Below are 12,541 nucleotides of genomic sequence, written 5' to 3'. Positions count from 1 at the left end.
TGTTGAGCCAACGATCTAGACAAACGCGTGCGGCTGAGAAGTTCACGGTCAATCTTTGCATGCGGCCATTATTCATGATTCACGACTGACTTACCCATGAGCTCATCAGTAGTAGGGTTTAATTTAACCGACTCTAGCCTCAATTATTGCTGATGGTTTGGTGATTGATCGCTATAGAGGACGTTTTACTAAACAACGCACGTCTTTTAAATATTCTTAATTGCGTTTAAATTATGCTTTGGTCGTATGATTAAAATGAATTCAATCACTTGGTTATAAAAGTTACAGAGTTCAGAATACATAGTTTTTTTCTTCATTTTTTAGAATTAATAATATACCTATTTTATTTACACCTTTTCTTATGCTCTTTTAACGTACATTAAGCATAAAAATACGCTATTAAATCCAAGCGTTGAAATACTTTGCAACACAACAGAAGAGCAACACTTTGCTTAACTGCAAAAAAAAAAAAATAAAATCCGCTCCTCAGATACTTCAAACATACATGAATTTCTAATATTTTAGTCACGGCCTCTTCTCAAATTAACACTTGAACTACCAAGCGTTTCAGCGTTTTTTTTTGCATTGATGATCACTTTACAAACAATTTCGAAGGCCTCGATTATGAAAAAATGCATTTTTGAGTTCTCATTGCAGATATGTAAAAGTCATGCATCAATTATGATATTATGGGTTATTGGTCAATTATGACTGGTCCTATAATTGAATCACTGATATGTTTGTCTTTTGGAATGCTTTCTATTGGTTTTCGACTTTTAAGTTAAATTATTATACAGAATTTTCGCTGCCCTTCTGGACCAGTATTATGGTAATATTATTTTAGATTTATCACTGTGATGGGTGTTCGATCTAATACACCAGAGTTGGTATACGCTGTTATGCTGTTTGTAATTTCGTTTATGCTTCAAAGTCACACAGTCGACTTCCTCCTCTGCACTTAATATATTCAGCGAATTAGGCGAGTTTCAGAAAGATTACATTGAAATAAGTTTAAAACAAATGTTTAATTTGACACAGAAAAGTTCTTTTCGTCCAATTTTTTCCTTTTTGCTTAGATTGTGTGCTATAAACTAGCTGAGCCGTCAAATGTCCAAAATCTGCATATAAGAGGAATCGCATACCTCGGGGACTACCTGTACTTACTTTTAAGTGCTCTCACAAGTGAATATTTTTCATTAAAAAATCTCTATAAAACACAATTTAAACGTTGCATGACAGCCACACAGCGAAATACAACATGGTATTATATCACAGCACAAAAAAAACGAGAAGAAACAAATCCGGTTACAATATTATAGGAAAGAACTTGCCGAAGACAATTTATACCGACAAAAAGAAGGTTGGGCTGCAAAAACAAACTTAGTTTTCCGCAAGAAACGTGAAAAAAAGAAACATCATAAATATTCGTGAAAGCACTAATCGTCCTTCTCCAGCGACAAGCTTTTCTTATAATTAAGACACTGGCATTTTACCACTTCTGTTTTGTTATCCTCCCAAAAGCAACGACACAAAACTATGTCACATTCTTATTTTCAGCCCAAATTGAAACCGCTCCACCATCTACTTCAGCCACATGCTTTTCCACATACACATCCACTGGAAGCAACAATGATCTTCTTTTGCTGTTGTACCTTGAGTTTTCCAGCATGGCAACACATTGAATGTGGCTTCACAATACCGCACAATGTGCAGGCGGAGGATGAAGGATGTTCTGGCTGTTCTGGTGTTTTCGTTTATTCACCCATTAGGGATTCTAGTTTCTTGCTAAAAACCATCTAGCGTGAAACGTGTTGACCCACATTGCCGCGTGATAGGTACCAAAAGGTAAGCGGAGGCCTTCTGTGGTTTATGTAAAATTATTTGCCCACCAAAACAATCCGCTGGTGGGAGCAACGAAGTACGAAGGAAATGATACATTAGTACACGTGCACATTACTGTCTCATCATTCTTCACTTTACGCTCAACCCGATTGCAGGTGCATTTATCTCTTGAAGTGTGCCCAACTTCCCCACAAACTGCACGCGTTAATGTGTATGTTTTTGCATCAACAAATTAACTGAAAGCTTTTCTTCTCTCCTCAGCGGGCTCGCGCCCATTTGCAAGCACTCGTGGCCAATTAATGAGAGAACGTGCGAATGTACGCTGCGGTATAAATACTCTACTTAGTATCGTACACTAAACACACATAAAAATGTGTGTCAAACCAGGAACGATGGAATCAGCCTGGCACGGGAACGTGCTCACCACACGTCATTCACCTCGCGCTGGGTGAAAATTAAATGCGAATTTTCCACTCACTTCAATTACGCATCCGCTTTCTAGCCGTTAACAAAAAAAAACACGGCGAGTAACACATTAATTAAGGGCAAAAATTGTCACACGTTTAATGCAGAGCAAAACCAGCGGTACAAAATAGAAGTGTGCTAAAGGCAGAATGTGGGACTTGGATGAACCGAGAGGAAAAAAAAATTACCACAAATGTAAAAGCATCGAAGAAGCTTCAGTTTTCACTCCATCCGTAGCGTTGCGATTCTTTTGGGTGTATTCAAACGTGTCTCATCAACACCCGGTAATGCCGTGCTCGGAAGGGAAGCTTAGATGGAATGGAGTAGAGATTTTTCCTCCACTGTTTCCTATTACATCGCTCCGAGGGAAAGCTTCAGCTTTTGATCTTCCCATTCGCCTCAACGCAACGTCTAACGCCTTTCGGGTGAAGGGGTAAAGGAACGATGACACAGTGGTTCTGGTGATGGGAACATTTTCCCACGCATCTTGAAGCACCACTGTGCGCTGATATGTGTTTCATTGCTGTGATTTAAAAATGGGCAGGATGCGAGCAGGAATAATCCAATTTCGAACCATCTACGCTCATTAGCGGACATTGCGAGGTTTGCGAGTGAGCAGAAATAGTGAATATGCTGGTTAAGATCAAAGGTATATTATGTGATTGGTGAATGATTTTTTATTTTTACCATTCAATAGTATTATGATTGGTTCCATGGAGGTTATTAATCAAACAGGAACACGTTTTGGTTGATGTAAAATCACATTTTAATCGTTAACAGTTAAGGTCCAGTTTCAATTTGAGTACGCTTAGAATATCTTGTTATAATGATATATAAATATATACATTCTACATTGATATACATTCTATATTTTGTGATCAGAATTTAATTTTAATAGTTACTTGTGCGCAAGCAAGATTTGTTTTCATTTCATAATTAAACTAATTTAACTAATTAAAGATTCCAATAGCCGTATAAATAATACGGCCATTTTTCATGAGTAGAGGAAAAGCTATAACACCTGCAATAAGCTGTGAAAACATCTTGCAAGTATAGATTTCTAAACAGTGCGAAGTTGTTTTAGTGGAATTATTTATGATTTTGTAGACAAAGAAAGTACATATTTTTATATTAAAGTACTATATTTTACATGATCATACGATCAACACCGAAATAATCAACTATTATAGCATGATATTTTGGATTTCAACGATTTCAACGATCTAATTAATGCGTTGATAGTATTGAACCCCAAATAGGACGATTACCTTAAAAATCCGTAGCTATTCCAGAGGAAAGAGTATAAAGACCTCTCCTTTAAATATATTTAAGAGACCGTAAAAAAGACATGCGTGAAATGATTTTGGTGTTGGATGCCATATTTGTGATCACACCGGAAACAACGACGCGTTGACGCTATTGGTGGCCGTTTGATTATTGCGTTCAATTATACCTCCACTCGGCATAATTTCAAACATGAATCCCCAACGATAAATGGGAAAGAAGATTCGCTTAAATGTGTTCGGAGGATAAATGTTCTGACCGTTGTTATTAGATAGGAAATAAAAACAATTACGATAATAAAACGATGCAATACAAATAATCAAAACAAGAATATTAAAAATTAAATGTTTTATTTAAATCTTTTAAATAATAAATTCGAAAATTAACCGACCATACCCAGGATAAGGCAAAGGGCCGTGAAAACTATGATAAATAAGAGAAATAATAAAGGATAAGTAATAATAATATAAACTGGCAAGTGAAGATAGCAGATTTGTCTCGCATAGAAGGTTAAATGTTAAAAGAGTATTAGTTGGGTTGAGTTCTTATCTTTCACGCTATGCGCAAATGTCAATAAGTTAAACTGTAACACGCCTAAAGCTATACAAACTGCATAACAACGCCATTTTATTATGCTGTGCTGTGCTGTTGTTAGACGTTTTACACTGTATCAACAAACTTGCGCGACACAAACAAACATCGAAACAATAATTCATAAATAATTCACTTTGTTTTACAGTACGGAAAACAAAGCTTTACACGTGTTCAAACCGGCATATGTGCAGGAAAACATCGAACCATTCCACCTATTTAACCACCTTTTAGCTATGCCTGACCCTCCGGCACATGTATGGTATCTTGTACCTGTGTCGAGTACCTACAAATTTATACCACTTTGAGGCTTTCAAATTTTTACCAACCGAAAGTGATTTGATGAAACTTATGTTACCAGCAAGTGTATAAAAACGTACGTCAAATGGTATCTAAAGCCCAACACGCTCGCATCAGTTTTAAATCTTCTCCGTACCCCAAACTTTTACGAGACAATGTGCAGACTGCTACAAAATGACGGACGCAAAAATCAACTTTCAGACGGCTTCCAGAACACCTTCTGGTACGGATACGCACGTGTGAATTTCCATTTCGCCGAAAACAGCACAACAAAACAGACCGTTTCTAGGTGGTTTGAAATTATTTTAAGACAACCTTTTAAAATCACCCACAACTTCTCCGGAACTTTTGCAATGATCGGGAAGGGTCCTTTGCCAAGTGTGCTTACTTTCAACATATTTTTGCAATTAAAAGGAAAACCTTTCGCTAATACGCCTCACCCCGAAACCCCGCGTGTATCTATTGCTCTAGCACGAAACCCATTTCCAAATGTTATTACGTTTTAACGCCTTCTTTGTCACACTTGGTTTTGAGCTTTAGCTGGCCAGATTGGATTGGTTAATTCACTTAATTCTCGGATTGTTCTAATCCTGCTACGGTGAATTCGATCGCACCAAATGCCTTTGAAGACACGTCAGTCGGCGGCTCGATAGAAACAGCCAGTGCTTGGTTGCCGATTGTGGGAGACAGTACCGGTGGCCCCTTTGTTTTTGTCACGAAACCGATGGAGGACGCTCTGCTCCAAACACCTGATTAGCTTCCATCCTTCCACAAAGATGGTGGCAGGTGACAGAAGGTCAAAGTGAATTGTATTATATGCCCGTCGACCCCCATCGCTCGTGGAAGGATAGCACACGCCGATCCGGGACGCAATGGTTTGCGAGGACTGGTGGCACACAATTTTACCACCTAATCCCGCTAATCCTATTACCGATTCGGTACCAGCCACGGGGACAACTGAACCGAGTGCACTAAAGCAAAGCAATTTTGTCCTTTTTCGTGACGCTTCTCCCATTGGTAACCGATGGTGTAACTGGGAAGGCTTTTAGCTGGAGGGTTTTGCTGTATTTGTGGCGAGGAAAACCTACAATCATGCCGTTTCAGCAGCCAGCATTGTCCGTGCGCTTGTAGTTGTGTTGCGGTACGAAGTAGGAAGTTGTATGGAATTATCAACGTAAAACCAGAAACACACGCAGTAAAACAAACACACTTCTTACAATCACTTTTGCCGTGGAGCACAACACAGAAGCGTGTACTTCGTGTACACTAACGCATGATCGACTCAATCGATCGTACGGTTGAGCACGTGCGGGTCGAAGAGTTCAAGCGAGGTTGTGTGTAGCAAATTAGCGAAATATGTGGCAGAGTAGGCACAGCTTTTCTTAACAATCACTTATTTTTAGAAATTTTATTTATTTTTGTTTTTGTTAAAGCACCAATTCCCTTCATTCACTAATTATAATTAATTAAAAAGACGTGTTATTGAACTATTCACGCACTTTCAATTCGCAATTCAATACACTTCAATGTCATGCTATTTTCTTGTGACGGAGCCTCCACTATCATGATCATAGCACAACCAAACGAACGTCAACTATCAAGAGCCCACACACCAATAGTGCACGCGACTTGGAAAACACAATCAACGTTAGTTTTCCGTATTGTACACAAGCACAACACAAACACACATGTACACAGTGGTGCATAAATATTAACAATCACAAAACAAATCACCGCTGGGGTAGAAGTACCACTACGTACAATGCTTTCCCCACTCAAAGTGGGCACCGATTGATGGTAAACCGTGGGAACACGTGCGACGAAAAGTAATATTAATCATTCGCGTACCACCGAATGTCACTTACTGGCTCATCCGGCAAATACGTTATTTGCGGATTGTGTTTTTGTTTTTTTTTTATGCGTTGCGTTGTTTTGTAAATCAACCACCACCGCAATAATATGCGGCCGCCTGTGCAGTTGGCGCAAAATGTGATGTATTGTGGCACAGACGGCACCCGTGCTGCACCAGCTGTTGATCGCGGCACCGTTTTAGAGAATGTAAACAATATTCCGCTGGCCGCGTGAGTTTACACCGCAAAAAGACAGAACGCAAAGCAGGGAGCAAATTTTACTCCGCAACTACCATTTTGACATCTGTAGAACCCACAAACTGAGCTACTCTCTCTCTCTCTCTGAGATTTTATTCCTCTCTCTGTCGTACATGCCGCTGCTTTTCTTGCCTTCTCGTTCTACCGAGACTTGGGATTTTCTTCCGCTGTGGTGATGTGATAATCGAATATTTGTAGGGATTCGAAGCATTCTGTTATTATAATAAATAATGTGGATCCCATTAACAGATCCTTATAATCCAAAATCCCGAACGATTTGCATAAGAACTCTTGTTTTGTATTCCTCGAATTCCGATTATGACAAATCCTCCGAATCCGGATTTTTGTTTTGGATTTCGATCCCAAATTCCTGCCATGAGATCCGGATCTAGAAGGATTGTTTGGGATTCGAATAAAGAGGATGCTGGATTGAGGATTGAATCCGGCTTGACCCGATGAAGGATTGAATACCAGAAACCGTTCCGTTCCGATCCGATCCGCTCAACGCTAGAGCAGTTACAAAGTGCAGAGAAAAGCGATGGTGTATGCGGTAAACAATTTTAAATTTTTTCTTACGATAAAGAAGATAAAATTTCAATTGATGTACTGGAAAAAAGTGCTTAAAATAACATAACAATTGTTGTACAGTGTGTTTATTTTCCCATTCGAAAACAGCAGTGGTGGAAACTCAGCGGTTGTGCGAGAGTGCCTCCATCACCGCTGTCGCGAGAGAGCTTTTTTGGAGAGAACGAACATCGGAAAACCGAACGACCCCTTCCTCGTTCCTTCATCCTCTCACACCCACTCCACGGGCTTAACAATCCTGCTGTTGAGCCGACTTCTGATGTGTGTAAAAATGCTTTTCTGATAATGCAAACAGTAATTTTGGTATACTTGTGATAAATCAAGCTTTTAATTCTTAAATTATTTCGTTTACTGCAGTTTTGTGTTTCATTTTTTTATATTGTTTTGCAAAAATAAGGCTTATCGAAATAAGGCATGGGAAGAATTTTTGTCCTTGTGTTTCGAAACAAAATATTAATTTAGGAATAATATTTTTTATTTAAAAAAAGAGCTATATTTTTACTTTGAAAAACTATCAATAAAAATATGCATTAAACAGTTATGTAGAATTGTATTTATAATGATGAAATGTCATGTATTTAAATATTTCGGATGAACACAAAACAAATTTTAGCAGAACAGTTAGCGTTGGACAACAGGGTATTCGCACAAGCAAGTCCCATAGTGGAAATATGCATGGAGAAGGATGGAAAATGCAGCAACTGCCTTCATTTCAAACATTTTCTATATTATTGTAAGCTGTGGGAAGAGCATGAAATCTGTCTCATTTTGTCATTCGTATTTCACATAATTTCTAGAGTTGGGTAAAAAGAATCAAGAAAATTGTCAAATTACTTTTCTTATTCGGCTTGTTTGGTAGAGCTGTTGGAGTACCTTTTTTCCTCAACAGTTCTCTTATAAAAAAGGCCTACTAAGTACATTTTTACTGATGTTAGGTAGTTAGCACTAATTACTAGTTGCATTGTTCATCTATACTTTAAGATTTATCTCGAATATCAGTATGATATTTTTTAAATAAATTTATTTAACCTACTTATCTAGCTAGTTCAGAGTAGAAACCAACCATCAATATTGTTACTACCTACCAACAATCAGCTTTATCTAAAATTCTATTAACATACCAACATTCTGGCAATGTTTTACTCCATTTTTGTGCTTTCTACCAAAGAAACTTTTGTGCCACAGCGTCAACAAACTGCTAGACGAACAAGCTTTTAAAACGAACGAAAAACACAAACAATCGAACGTAAAAAAGCTGAGGTGCGCATTTCCCATTTCCCGTCACCACACACGGGGGTAATGCAGCAGTCGTACTTCGTAGCGTATGCCAGCTGACGTTCGTGGCAACGCGTTGTCATTTTCATCACTCACTGGGAACCACAGCCACACGGGCACTACTTGCAGGGCTCCTTCGAGGACGGAGCTTGCTCCACCGGGACACGGCTAGATGGTGCACGCGATAGGAACTGGACTGGTCCTACCGTTTGCCTAATCCAACGCTAAACGATGCAGTATGTAAGCGTCCGTTTTTAGCGCACGGAAAGGGACAGTACACCGAAAGGGATTGATCCAAATTCCACCAGCCATGGCACGTGACCGGATGTGCACTAGCAGGGAATTGATGTGAGTGTGTGGTGGGTTTCGAAAAACCACATGCTAGGTCTAAGTGGTTCAACGCGTCCCAAAGACCATGCCGTGCCGAGTATCCTCAACCCTCGGTGATAAATTGTTGCACCAACTGAGCTGTTAGGTGCTTCCTTCATTTTTTCCACCTTCGTATAGATGTATAATTTTTTCGGGTGGTTCATTTTTTAATCGTCCTTATGCTCCCCGTAGGAAAGATACTTGGCATCACAACATTACTACGTGTTTGGCGTTCGGCTGATGTTATGGCAAACTTATTAAAAGGATGAAATATTCTCACGTCACTGTTAATGTTGGCCAGGCTGCTCGTTGCATTTTCGAGCAGAGATAGTGATTTTACAAATTGTAGGACAAACAACACTTTTACCGCTCATTAGCGTGAAGGTTTTAGTCCTGTTGCCTGAACGTAATGGTTTGGGTCTTGGACAAATAAATGATCATCAAAAAGGTTTTGTTTCCCCAGCGTGGTAATATGTTTGGTTTGAAGGTTTTAAAAAAGGACCAGTGGATATGAATAATAGAGGCACTGAACAACATGACTTTAAATTACATTAAAATGAACATCGCACGTTCCAAGTTTTGTTCAAAACGTATCTTGTACAGCAAGAAAAAATATTGACTCCTACATGCGCAATAGCCTAAATTTCATTCCATGCATCTCCATTGATATAAAATGCTGTCTCGGAACAAAGAACCGTTCGTTTGAAGTCTGTGCCATTCAGCGTCATGTGAAATGAAGTTGTCAAAATTGACACTATTTCGATACGCATTTGGAGTAGCTTATATGAAATAAAAACCTTTCCCGAATACGATCAAACGAGCTATTCGAGCTGTCAAGGCAAGAGATCGGAAGAAATGGCGTCCACTTTTACACATTTGACTTCCGATGTCTGTTGCTGGATTGATTCCTGTGAATTTTATTTGTGTTTTCGTTTTTCCTTGAACTTACTGCATTCGAAATGCTTGACCATAGACGTCCATGCTTGCATCATTGCAAGGGATAGAATGCAACAATGTTTCCGACCCTTTCGCACTAAGATGTTGGCGTGTATGTAAATCAGTGTCAGTAGCTTTAGTACTTCAGTACAGAAAGGATCTAAGGAAGATGTGTATCCTTAACACCACTCACCTGTATCGGTACGATGTCTTGCATTTGGTTCGCTCGACAATTACACTTGCCTTTTTGTGGCGCTTGTTTTATCTTCAAAGAAACCTGATTCCCGTTCCGATACTCGCTTTCCGAACCGATAATGAACATTCTGTCAAACTGTCGGATCTAGCCGTCACCGGGTTTGAGTAGGAGCCTTTTGGAACGACGCCAGTGTTTTCCCATTCAAAGTACGAACAGAAAGTCGTTGCGAGCGAATGAAGGAAAATTACTGCCAAAAGATTGTTGAAACCGGATGCAAAATGTGTGTTCCTTTTTTATAATGATTTGTATCCCTTTTAATCATCAGAGTACGATTAAACAGAAGTTGGTCTCTTAAGGACCTTTTTTGAACTTATGACTAATAAACTTGATCAACGTTTTTTGCACATTTTATGTTTCTGTCTGCGTCAGACATCGCTTTGCACGAGAGTTATCTTCATAAGCCATATTTCATGCTAACGATCACTTGATGATTTTTTAGCAAAGAGAGAAAAAAACAAATATGCTGCCGAGGACAGAAAATTATTAACTGTTATATTCATTCGTATTGCTTTCGCCATAAGCAAGGGCAACGATTGAAGAGACCGGCCGCGCCACGGGACAGCAACCTGTCAATTCACCATCAACCTCATCATTCGGCATGACATGCACCGTTGGTTTCAGTGAGTGAGTTTACGTACATGAGCACTGAAAATGAACGATGGGCTTTAACGTGTCTACAGCCGAATCACAGCAAAACCACATTTCAACAATACACCCACTCCTGTCACACCGTATGGGGATCCTAGGGACACTAGGGATATTGAACTCTCGATAAGCACCACCACCGCCACCAAAGACTTTGATGAACTACAGTACATCCATCCATCCCTAACTCACCGGCTCACCCGTAGGCACCCGATTGGCAGATGAATGTTAATTAAAATTGTTTGAAATGCGAAATCCCTTTTCTATTGCCGTAGATTGGAAGCTTCCACGCGTGCCGGGAGAAAAGTTAATACTTGATGACATACACCAATCCGCAACATATTAACGCACGTGGAGGTGATGCGTTGTATGGGATTTTCTTTACGGGGACGTTCTGAAGGTTTGACTTCATCTGTCAGACTAAAACACTCCACCGCTGCTGATTACTGAATGCTATTGTCATTCGTAATGATTCAATTCTTGTCAAACGAAAGCTTAAACCGGTATGAAGACGTTACTTTTTGTCAGATTTAAAAACCTCACCATAACCGTACAATGCGGCTCTCGTCGATTTTCGTCTGCATTTCTTGAACGTGGCATGGTCCATGGGTCCTCCGGCTAATTCATAAAAAGCTTACGTGAAACATGTCATAATGAGTCTTTGCAGCAGAAGCCTCTAAGAATGGAGACGCCTAGTAAATCAAGTCACAATGATACAATGATGATGTGGGGAAGTAATATTTTTGAAGAAATTCTTTACGAATTTTGATCCCGTTTTGCTCCAAATTATATCTAAAATTGAGACCTTAAACGAAATTATTTGATGAATGTCGATAATGATATGTTGCGTGTCAGGCAGTCAGTCAGTCAGTCATCTCCTACCATTCCTGTTTGATCCTCATATGGTATCCGGTGATCCGGTGTCATTTTCATGACTTTCCCAACGAATAAGAACCCGTGTTAGCTTTGCAGAGCTATTTGGACGCGTTATAACAAAATTTTGAATCAGAATTACACCAATACCTCCTGAATGAGTCTGGAGACCTTCATGTCCAACGAACATAATATTATGACGAGGATCCGGTGATTTCGTAAACGTTATTTTTAGCAGGGGATTACAAAGAGATCAATCAATATCTCTTGAGTTACTTCAATTATATATAACTCATAAAGTCTCAGTATTCAACAAAAGCCTTTGAGGCATGGTCGTTATCTAAAATTGAACGAAAGGAGGAAGCAAAAATAGAAGGAAGTTTTAAGTGATTTCTGCAGCCAAGTAAGAAGGTATATTTTTAATTCAAAGCACTGAATTAATAAAATAAATTGATTTTGGGAATAAACTAGTACTATTAAAGTTTTATTTGACGAAAAAATTAGTGGAATCAGCTGAAAATGAATCAAATCAATATTCTTGAATCATTTACTCGCAGCATCTCGCTTAGAAACGTGTTTCCAATCAGCTTCAGCTGTAAGAGTTGGAGCTGAACGACCACGGGATTGAAGTTTACAGCATGTAAGCATCTCCGTTTGGTTCACCCGTAGACATGTTAGTGGCCAAATAGAATGGAAAAATCATGAGCAAAAGACGACTGCCCCCAACTAGCCCAGTAACTAAGCAGTACAATAAAGACCTTGCACAAGACCTAGCGCACCACGCTGCAACGGTGCAACTTTTGCCGGTCGGTTGAGTTTTGATTGATTAAATTTCCCTCGGATTCTCTTGTTTTGTGTTTTATTTTTTGCACATTCATCCACCATGAAAAGAATGCTGTTTCGAGACGTTGCTAGCCAACAGATAAAAAATAAGAACCGAGAAGATGTGTCACTGTGTCGCTGCTCGTGTTAGAAGCAGACGCTTTCTTTGTATAGAGATGCTTTTTCGAGC

The sequence above is a fragment of the Anopheles moucheti genome, chromosome 2 (assembly GCF_943734755.1).
Source record: "Anopheles moucheti chromosome 2, idAnoMoucSN_F20_07, whole genome shotgun sequence".
NCBI lineage: Eukaryota > Metazoa > Arthropoda > Insecta > Diptera > Culicidae > Anopheles > Anopheles moucheti.
The sequence above is the reverse complement of the archived record's forward strand: the minus strand, read 5'-3'. Positions refer to the sequence as shown.